The sequence below is a fragment of the Pristiophorus japonicus genome, chromosome 23, assembly GCF_044704955.1.
Source record: "Pristiophorus japonicus isolate sPriJap1 chromosome 23, sPriJap1.hap1, whole genome shotgun sequence".
NCBI lineage: Eukaryota > Metazoa > Chordata > Chondrichthyes > Pristiophoridae > Pristiophorus > Pristiophorus japonicus.
In genome coordinates, this window is record NC_091999.1 from 26989346 (window position 1) to 27001143 (window position 11798).

General features: G+C 44.4%; 2 non-coding genes across 2 annotated transcripts; both read right to left on the reverse strand.

Annotated features, from left to right (window-relative positions):
• Nucleotides 1-979: 979 nt before the first annotated feature.
• Nucleotides 980-1063, reverse strand: trnal-uaa (transfer RNA leucine (anticodon UAA)). Its single transcript has one exon. It is a non-coding gene; the product is annotated as a tRNA-Leu (tRNA).
• A 7270-nt stretch (nucleotides 1064-8333) lies between these two features.
• trnas-aga (transfer RNA serine (anticodon AGA)) lies at nucleotides 8334-8414 on the reverse strand. Its single transcript has one exon. It is a non-coding gene; the product is annotated as a tRNA-Ser (tRNA).
• Between the last annotated feature and the right edge of the window lie 3384 nt (nucleotides 8415-11798).

The following is an 11798-nucleotide window of genomic DNA, read 5'->3' on the forward strand; positions in this document are numbered from 1 at the left end:
ATCAATACAGAGAGAGAGGGAAAGAGTGAAAGAAAGACAGTGATAAAGACAGTGACAAGGAGAGAGACATATAGAGAGAGAACGACAGATACAGAGATATAAACAGAAAATGATGGAAATACTCAGCAGGTTAGAGACAGGAACTAGCAGCGACAGGCAAAGAGAGACAGATAGGCAGAAATATAGACAGACAGTGATGATGGGAAAGAGTGAGACAGTCAGACAGAGAGACTGAGAGAATCCCATTCGAACAGAACTGGACACCGTGAGAAAGTGACAGACACATTGAGAACCAGAGACAGACAGGGAAATGGGGACAGACAGACAGTGAGATAGAGACAAAGAGAGACAGAAAGTTTGAGACTGAATGGGAGGATCAGACTGAATGAGAAAAAGGCTCAAACACATACATACGCAGAGATATATTTGCGTGCTGCATAAAGAGAGGGAGGCAAATAGTGATGGAATGACAGAGAAAAAGAGAGGGACAAAGAGATAGACAAAGAGGGCGACAGATAGAGAGAAAGACAGATAGAGAGAGAGACATAGAGAAAAAAACAGAACATAATGGAAATATTTATCAGGTTAGAGACAGGGATTAACAGAGACAGGCAAAGACATGGACAGACAGAGATAATGGGACTGAGATAGGCAGTCAGACAGAGAGTCTGAGAGAATCCCATTGCAACAGAACGAGACACCGTGAGAAAGAGACAGATTGAGAGACAGGGACAAACAGAGAAGCATGGACAGAGTGAGTGTGTCAGAGAGAGGCAGACTGAGAGAGACAATGACTCAAACACATTCACAGCTCTCTAAAGAGAGAGAGTGGCAGAGACCGAGCAACACAGATACATTTCACAATTTCATTTCATTGTCGGCTCAGAATGTCACATCGTTGCAGAAAATTGGAGATTCAGCAGATGAAAATCGGGTATCACTCGGCAGGATGGGAAAAATCTCTGTTTAATTAAGGAATCACCAGGAGTGGGGTTTGAACCCACGCGAGTATATAACCCATTACATCTTAAATGCAAAGCCTTTACAATTCGGCCATCCTGGTCCTGATCCTGTCAATGGTTGGACTCTGCCTCTGTGAGAATCTGGACTTCAGCTCCACCCACACAGACACAGAGGATTTCAGGGAGCATTTACGAACATTTTTCGTAATATTGACACGGGCGCAACTCTCCTATTCTTTTTCGACGAAGGCTCTGGGAACTTTCACATCCACCCGCGGGTGCAAATGGAGCTTCGATTTTAAATTTCAGCCGATGGTCAACAGCTTCAACAATGCAAAATTCCCCAAATACTGCATTTGAGTGTCATCCAAGATGATGTGTTCAAGTCCTGGAGTGGGACTTACACACACAACCACCTGATTCAGTCGAGAATGGAGCCACTGAACCAAAACCGATACCAAAGATCACAACCGTATTATTTTCCCCAAGTGTTTTAAAAGTTCCAGGACGTACCAAATTCATGGTGATGATTTCCACAGACATTTGCACATACACAGAGACATACATACAGATAGACATACATAGACACGCGCACACACAATAAAAAAAAATATACATGCATCACCATAGAAACATAGAAATTAGTTGCAGGAATATGCCATTCGGCCCTTCGAGCCTGCACCACCATTCAATAAGATCATGGCTCATCATTCAACCTCAGTACCCCTTTCTTGCTTTCTCTCCATACCACATGATCTCTTTAGCCATAAGGGCCATATCTAACTCCCTTTTGAATATATCTAATGAACTGGCCTCAACGACTTTCTGCGATAGAAAATTTCACAGGTAAACCATTATCTGAGTGAAGAAGTTTCTCCTCATCTCGGTCATAAATGGCTTACCCCTTATTTTTAGACTGTAATCCTTGGTCTCAAACTACCCAGCAATGAGAACATTCTTCCAGCCTCCAATCTCGTCAGAATTTTATATGTTTCTGTGAGATCCCCTTTCATTCTTCTAAACTCCAGTGGATACCAGCCCAGTTGAGCCAGTCTCTCCTCATATGTCAATCCTGCCATCCCGGGAATCATGCTGGTGAACCTTCGCTGTACTCCCTCAATAGCAAGGACGTCCTTCCTCAGATTCGGGTACCAAAACTGAACACAATATTCCAGGTGTTACCTCACCAAGGCCCTGTACAACTGCAGTAATATCTTCCTGCTCCCATACTCAAATCCCCTAGCTATGAAGGGGAACATGCCATTTGTTTTCTTCACCGCCTGCTGCACCTACATGCCAACTTTCAATGACTGATGTACCATGACACTCAGATCAAGATATGCACAGGTTGCCTTAGACAAATAGATGGATAGACAGGCAGGGTCACTGAGGATACTTTGGCTGGTTTTTGCGTTTTTCTATCCGTATGTATCGTGAATACTGCAGATTAATGTAGAAAGAAAACAGCGGCTGCATCGAAAGATGTGGGACATTGCTCTATCTATCTCAGAATCAGTTTTGCAGTAACGTGGTTAAATTGTGAAACAGAATGAAATATGCTGAGAAACACAGTCGGCAGGATTCAAAACTGCGCAGAGAAACCCCGATGGATTTTTTGTCCATTGTCTTACACACTCGGCCACGACTATTAGCTCGCTGCATCATTAAATGTTACTCAGATAAAACTCAGTCATCCATCTCTGTGCAGCAAACGGCCACAGAATCAGGAAAAAGTCTCCGTTTGCTAAAAATCTGGAAGAGGCAACCTCCTCTTCCTGTATTTGTACTGTTCTATATTGCTCTGGAACTTTTTAATATGAATCAACACCAAGAAAGAAGTAAAATTCTGCATTTTGTAAATGCTGCCACCGCGTCGGGAAGTAGAATCACGGTCTCCAGCGGAACAGGCGGGGATACTCACCGCTATACTAACGAGCATGAGTTCTATCAGAGCAGGAAGCGAGCTGTGAATGGAACTGGACACCATGAGAAGACGACAGACACATTACGAGACAGAGACAAACCGACAAACAGGGAGAGACTGATAGCGAGATAGAAACAATGAGAGACAGAAAATGTGAGACTGAGAAGGAGAGGCAGACTGAGTGAGAAAAAGATTCAAACACACACATATACAGAGATGTGTGTGTGTGATCTATAAAGAGAGAGGGAAAGAGTGAGAGAAAGAGAGTAATAAAGACAGTGACAAGGAGAGAGAGAGCGACAGATAGAGAGTGTCAGAGATAGAAACACTAATGCTGGAAATACTCAGCAGGTTAGAGACAGGAACTACCAGAGGCAGGCAAAGACATGGACAGACAGAAATGAAGGCAAAGAGAGAGTCAGTCTTACAAAGAGTCTAAGAGAATCCCATTGGAACAGAACTGGACACCGTGGGAAAGAGACAGAGACACAAGAACAGACAGAGTGAGTCAGACTGAGAGCGAAAAACACACAAACACAAACACACCTCTCTAAAGAAAGAGAGGAAGAGACCGAGCGACACCGATACATTTCACAATTTCATTTCATTTTCGGCTCAGAGTGTCACAGAGTTGCACATTCAACAGATAAAAATCGGGTATCACTGATGAGAATGGGAGGAAATCCGTATTAAATTAAAGAAGTACCAGGAGTCAGGTACGAGAACACGCGGGAAACATACCATTTAATTTTAAGGCCAACGCCTTAACTACTCGGCCATCCTGGTCCTGTCAGAATATGGATTCTGTCTCTGTGAGAAACTGGGCTTCAACCCCACCCCCACAGACACACATACCTGGAGGCTTTCAGTGAGCATTTACGAACATTTTTAGTAATATTGACACGGGGGAAACTCTCCTATTCTTTTTCGAGTAAGGCTCTGGGACCTTTCACACACACCCGATAGTGCAGACTCAGCTTCAATTTAACATTTCATCCGAAAGTCAACAGCTTCAACATTGCAAAATTCCCCAAGTGCGGCACTTGAGTGTTAGCCAAGATGATATGCTCAAGTCTCAGGAGTGCGACTTGAACACACAAACTCCCGATTCAGTCGAGAATGCTGCCACCGAACCAAAGCCGATACAAACGTCCACAACCGTCTTATTTTCCCCAAGTCTTTTTTATAATTTCCAGGACATACCAAATTCAAGGTGATGATTTCCACAGACAGTTGCACATACACAGAGACATATATACAGATCGACAGACAGAGACACACCCACATACATAACCAAATATTTACACGGACCAACGGACCTACACAGATGCCTTCAACGTATAAAGGGATAGACAGGCTGACTCACTGTCGCAACTTTGACTGATTTTTGTGTTTTCCTATCCGTTGTATCGTAAATATTGCAGATTAATAAAAATGAGAAAAAAATGTCAGTGTTGAAAGGTGTGGGACGTTATACCATCTATCTCAGGATCAGTTTTGCAAAGTTCTGGTTAAATTGTGAAATGGAATGAAAAAATGCCGAGAATCGTAGTGGACAGGCGTCAAAACTACGCAGGGAAAACCCAATGGATTTTTAATCCATCGTCTTAACCACTCGGCCACTTCAAATGCGACTCTGTCTTCTTAAACGTTACACAGAAAAAACTCAGTCATCCATCTCTGTGCAGCAGACGGCCAAAGAAACCTGTAAAAGTCTCCGTTTACTAAAAATCTGGAAGAGGCAATCTCCTCTACGTGTATTTTTCCAGTTCTGTATGGCTCTGGAACTTTTTAATATGAATCTCTACCAAGAAACAGAAGTAAAATTTTACATTTTGAAACACCTGGCTTCCAGTCGGGGAATTGAAACCCGGTCTCCCGTATGACAGGCAGGGATACTCACCACTATACGAACGAGGAACTTACAGGTAGCAGCTCTGTCAGAGCAGGAATCGAGCTGTGCACAGAACTGGACACCATGAGAAGTCGACAGACACATTGAGAGACAGAGACAAACCGACAAGCAGGGAGAGACACACAGCGAGTTAGAGACAACGAGAGACAGAAAGAGTAAGACTGAGAAGGAGAGGCAGACTTAGTGAGAAAATGACTCAAACGCATACATATACAGAGATGTGTATATGTGTGATCTATTAAGAGAGAGAGGGTAAGAGTGAGAGAAAGAAAATGCTAAAGACAGTGACAAGGAGAGGAACAGACAGAGAGAGAGATAGAGACTAAAACAGAAAATGATGGAAATACTTATCAGGTTAAAGGCTGGACGAACAGAGACAGGCAAAGACATGGACAGACCGAAATGATGGGAAAGAGAGAGCCAGTCAGACAAAGAGTCTGAGAGAATCCCATTGGAACAGGCGTGGGCACCGTGAGAAAGTGACATATTGAGAGACAGAGACAAACAGAGAAACAGGGACAGACAGAGTGAGTCAGACTGAGAGAGACAAAGGATCAAGCATGCAAACCTATATGAAGAGAGAGAGAGAGGCAGAGACCGAGCGACACAGATAAATTTCACAATTTCATTGGATTATCGGTTCAGAATGTCACATTGTTACAGAAAATTGCTGATTCAACTGATGAAAATACGGTCTCACTGATCAGAATGGGAGGAAATACGCGTTAAATTGAAGAGATAACATGAGTGGGGTACGAACCAACGCGGGAAAAAACCCCATTGAATTTTAAGGCCAACACCTTAACCACTCGGCTATCCTGTTTCTGTGAGAACCAGGATTCTGTCTCGGTGAGAAACTGGGCTTCAACCCCAACCCCACATACAAAAAACATACATATCAGCTTTCAGTGAGCATTTACGAACATTTTTAGTGATATTGACACGGGGGCAACTCTCCTATTCTGTTTCGAATAATGCTCTGGGACCTTTCATATCCACCCGAGGGTACAGATGGAGCTTCACTTCAACATTTCATCCGAAACTGAAAGCTTCAACAATGCAAAATTCCCCAAGTGGTGCACTAGAGTGTTAGCCAAGATTATATGCTCAAGTCTCAGGAGTGCGACTTGAACACACAAACTCCAGATTCAGTCGAGAATGCTGCCACTGAACAAAAGCCGATACAAAAGATCACAACCGTATTATTTTCCCTCAGTCTTTTTGAAAAGTTCCAGGACATACCAAATTCATGGTGATGATTTGCACAGACAGTTGCACATACACAGAGACATATATAGAGATAGACAGACACAGAGACACACACACACATAACCAAAAATGTGCACGCACCAACGGGCATGCACAGATGCCTGAGACATCTCGAGGGATGGACAGGCTGAATCACTGTCGCAACTTTGACTGATTTTTCCATTTTCTTATCCGGAAGTATCGCGAATATTGCAGATTAATAAAAATGAGAAAAAAATTTCAGTGTTGAAAGGTGTGGGACGTTATTCCATCTATCTCAGGATCAGTTTGGCAGAGAACCGGTTAAATTGTGAAATGGAATAAAAAATGCTGAGAATCGTAGTCGGCAGGATTCGAACCTGCGCGGGATAACGCAATGGATTTCTCGTCCATCGCCTTAACCACTCGGCCACGACTACTGTGTCGCTGCCTTTTTAAACGTTACTCAGAAAAATCTCAGTCATCCATCTCTGTGCAGCAGACGGCCAAAGACTCCTGAAAAATTCTCCGTTTGCTAAAAATCTTGACGAGGCAATCTCCTCTACCTGTATTTTTACAGTTCGATATTGCTCTGGAACTTTTTAATATGAATCTCTTCCAAGAAACAGAAGTAAAATTCTACAATTTGAAAAACTGCCTCCCCGTCGGGGAATTGAACCCCGGTCTCCCGCGTGACAGGCGAGGATACTCACCACTATACTAACGAGTAACTGACGTACACCAGTTCGGTCAGAGCAGGAATCGAGCTGTGAACAGAACTGGACACCATGAGAAGTCGACAGACACATTGAGAGACAGAGGCAAACCGACAAACAGGGTGAGACAGACAGCGAGATAGAGACAACGAGAGACAGAAAGTTTGAGACTGAGAAGGAGAGGCAGACTGAGTGAGAAATAGACTCAAACATATACATATACAGAGATGTGTGTGTGTGATCTATTAAGAGAGAGAGGGAAACAGTGATAGAGAGACAATGATAAAGAAAGTGACAAGGAGACAGATTGAGAGAGAGCGAAAGAGACTAAAACAGAAAATGATGGAAATACTTCTCAGCTTACAGGCAGGGACTAACAGAGACAGGCAAAGACATGGACAGACCGAAATGATGGGAAAGAGAGAGCCAGTCAGACAAAGAGTCTGAGAGAATCCCATTGGAACAGACGTGGCACCGTGAGAAAGAGACAGATTGAGAGACAGGGACAAACAGAGAAACAGGGACATACAGAGTGAGTCAGACTAAGAGAGACAAAGACTCAAACATACAAACACATACACAACTCTCTGAAGAGAGAGAGAGAGCTGGAGACCGAGCGACGCAGATACATTTCATAATTTCATTTCATTATCGGTTCAGAGTGTCACATTGTTACAGAAAATTGCTGATTCAACCGATGAAAATCCGGTCTCACTGATCAGAATGGGAGGAAATCCGTGTTAAATTAAAGAGATACCAGGAGTGGGGTCCGAACCCACGCGGGAAAAAACCATTAAAATTTAAGGCCAACGCCTCAACCACTCGGCTATCCTGGCCCTGTGAGAACCTGCATTCTGTCTCTGTGAGAATCTGGGCTTCAACCCCAACCCCACATACAAACACATACACACCGGCTTTCAGTGAGCATTTACGAACATTTTTAGTAATATTGAGACGGGGGCAACTCTCCTATTCTTTTTTGAGTAATGCACTGGGAACTTTCATATCCACCCGAGGGTGCAGACGGAGCTTCAATTTAACATTTCATCCGAAATTCAACAGCTTCAACATTGTAAAATTCCCCAAGTGCTGCACTTGAGTGTTAGCCAAGATTATATGCTCAAGTCTCAGAAGTGCGACTTGAACACACAAACTCCCGATTCAGTCGAGAATGCTGCCACTGAACCAAAGCCGATACAAAAGTTCACAACCTTATTATTTCCCCCAAGTCTTTTTTATAAGTTCCAGGACATACCAAATTAATGGTGATGATTTCCACAGACAGTTGCACATACACAGAGACATATATAGAGATAGACAGACACAGAGACACACACACACATAACCAAAAATTTGCACGCACCAATGGTCATGCACAGATGCCTTCGTCATCTCGAGGGATAGACAGGCTGAATCACTGTCGCAACTTTGACTGATGTTTGCGATTTTTGAAACGGATGTATCGTGAATATTGCAGATTAATAAAAATGAGAAAAAAACGTCAGTGTTGAACGTTATTCCATCTATCTCAGTGTCAGTTTGGCAGAGAACCGGTTAAATTGTGAAATGGAATGAAAAATGCTGAGAATCGTAGTCGACAGGATTCGAACCTGCGCGGGATAACCCAATGGATTTCTAGTCCATCGCCTTAACCACTCGGCCACGACTACTGTGTCGCTCCCTTTCTAAACGTTACTCAGAAAAAATTCAAGCACGCCAAGGTCCCTCTGTTCCTCGACACTTCTCAGTGTCCGACCATTTATTGTGTATTCCTTTTCCTTGTTCGCCCTCACCAAATGCATTACCTCACACTTCTGCGGATTGAATTCCATTTGCCACTGATCTGCCCACCTGACAGGTCCATTGATACCTTCCTGCAGTCTGCAGCTTTCTTCTTCATTATCGACCACATGGACAATTTTCGTATCATCTGCAAACTTCGTAGTCATACCCATTACATTCAAGTCTAAATCATTGATGTATCCCAGAAACATCCTTCCAGTCACAAAAACACCCATTGACCATTAACCTTTGCTTCCTACCTCAGCCAATTTTGGATCCAAGTTGCCACTTTGCCTTGTATTCCATGGGCTATTACTTTCATAACCAGTCTGCGATGTGGGATCTTATCAAAAGCCTTGTTAAAATCCATATACACAACGTCAAACACAACACCGTCATCGACCCTCCGTATGACCTCCTCAAAAAATGCAATCAGGTTAGTCAGACACAACCTTCCATTAACAAATCCGTACTGAATGTCCCTGATTAATCCCGGCCTTTCTGAATGAAGATGTATCCTGTCCCTCAGAATTTGTTCCAATAATTGAAAGTCCAAACTGGGGGAACTGAATTTTATTTTGTCATGCTATCGAGATTGGGGCCAGAGGGACAATAAATAATAATACATAAATTATTTTAAAAATCGGTGATCAGACCTGCAGTATGATCAAAATCTCCAGATAACGCAAAAATTGGGAGCGTGGGGCTCTGTGCAGAGGAATGTAAGTGAGCTCAGTCTGAATGCACAGGTTTGTAAATGGGCTGGATGGATGGCAGATGAAATTTAGTGCAGAGAAATCTGATGCAAAACATTTTGGAAGAAAAATGGAGGAAATGTACATTAAATGGTAACATTTTAAAAGGAGTGGAGGGGTAGAGAGATTTGTGGAAGTAAAGGTCGAGCCAATCCCTTGTCTTATTAATGAGCAAGTTCCAGAGTCCAGTGTTAGCAACTTTAATACCTTAATAAGAAATATAAGATGAACAGTTTCTCCGTCACCCACCGTATCTTATACTGATCAAACAATCAGAGTAACTATGAAAGTCCGGTGTGTCCATAGTAACCGACACCAGGTCAGCCCACTGGATAGAACCTCGGGCGCCCTGAGCTTGATCTCCGGTGTCTCCAGTCCCCACTGCCCCCTTACATCAGTCTCCCCTCACTTTTATACCCTGCACTGATCCACCTCTGGCACCGGACTCTTCTTTGTCTTCTCTGCTGGGTTTGGGCAGGAAGTGAGGAAAAGACAGCTGGAACTTCTCTAATCTGTGATTTTCAAGGACACTTTCCCTCGTTCCCAGCACTTACTTTTCTTCAGTAATTTTCTCATTATGCATAAACTACCCTGCCTGCTGTTAATTCTTATAGTTACACAATTATAGGTATAAACCTCTCACATTATAATCTAATCTATTATATTACTCACAATGGTTTATGCTTGGAAGAAGCACTGAGGGTAGCAAGGGCACAGAATGTACTCTGGGTGGGGAACTTCAATGTCCATCACCAAGAGTGACTCGGTAGTACCACTACTGACTGAGCTGGTCGAGTCCTGAAGGATATATCTGCCAGACTGGGCCTGCAGCAGAGGGTGAGAGAACCAACACGAGGAAAAAACCTACTTGAGCTGGTCCTCACCAATCTACATGTCGCAGATACGAACAATGACGGACAGGTAAAGACCATCGGGTACATCCAGTCTGTCCCACATGGAGCTGCCTCTGTCTATGACAGCATTGGTAGCAGTGACCACCGCACACAGTCATTGTGGAGACAAAGTCACACCGAACACACTCTCAAATGTGTTGTGTGGCACCATCACCGTGCTAAACGGGATAGATGCAGGACAGATCTAGCAGCTGAAAACGGGGCATCCTCAGGGTGCTGTGGGCCATCAGCAGCAGCAGCATTGTATTCCACCACAATCTGTAACCTCATGGTCTGGCATATCCCTCACACTAACATTACCATCAGTCTGGTTCAATTAGGAGTGCAGAAGAGCATGCCAGGAGCAGCACCAGGCGTACCGAGAAATGAGGTACCAGCCTGGGGAAGCTGCAACACAGGACTACATGCATACTAAGCAGCGAGAGCAGCAAGGTATAAACAGGGCTAAGCAATCCCACAATCAATGAATCAGATCAAAGCTCTGCAGTCCTCCCACATCCAGTCGTGAATGAACACAAGAACATACATAACAACTAGGAGCAGGAGTAGGTCATACGGCCCATCGAGCCTGCTCCGCCATTCAATAAGATCACGGCTGATTTTCAACCACAACTCCACTTTCCTGCACTGTCCCCATATCCCTTGATTCCCTTAATATCCTATGCTGGGTTCAGTTATACACTCACTGGTTCCCCTCCCTTTCCTCCCCTGAAGGTGCTGACTCTGGCTGGGTTCAGTTCTACTCACTGGTTCCCCTCCCTCTCCTCCCCTGAAGGTGCTGACCCTGTCTGGGTTCAGTTCTGCACTCATTGGTTCCCTTCCCCTGAAGGTGCTGACTCTGGCTGGGTTCAGTTCTACACTCCCTGGTTCCCCTCCCCTGAAGGTACTGACTCTGGCTGGGTTCAGTTCGACACTCACTGGCTCTCCTCCCCTGAAGGTGCTGACTCTGATTGGGTTCAGTTCTACATTCACTGGTTCCCCTCCCCTGAAGGTGCTGACTCTGGCTGGGTTCAGTTCTACACTCACTGGTTCCCCTCCCCTGAAGGTACTGACTCTGGCTGGGTTCAGTTCTACACTCACTGGTTCCCCTCCCCTGAAGGTACTGAATCTGGCTGGGTTCAGTTCTACACTCACTGGTTCCCCTCCGCTGAAGGTGCTGAATTGGCTGGGTTCAGTTCTACACTCATCAGTTTCGCTCTAATATGTGACCCATGTGCCCAAATTCCATGTGTGAACCTCGGCAGTGAGTGTCGACTGGCTATTTTACTGTCGTCACCTAAGGCCTCACACGTGCATTTTCCAGCAAGGCCACCGGACCCTCCTCCCAATGGCTCAGTGGATAAAGGCATGTCGGATCTGTTCCCCATCCCCCCTCCCTAACTGTAAAATGAATTGTCGAATGCAATATAAAACCTACGGACGGTGGGACGGGTTAATAAAAAACAAACCTCACTACAAACACCCAGAGGGTGGGCTATACAGTCAGGGGTTTATTCAAACATTGCAGCAAAACGATGACTCATTGAGAGACTGGAAGGACATCCTCAGAGACAACGATACAGGACACCTGCCATCGATCTAATCAACACAGGCAATAGCACCA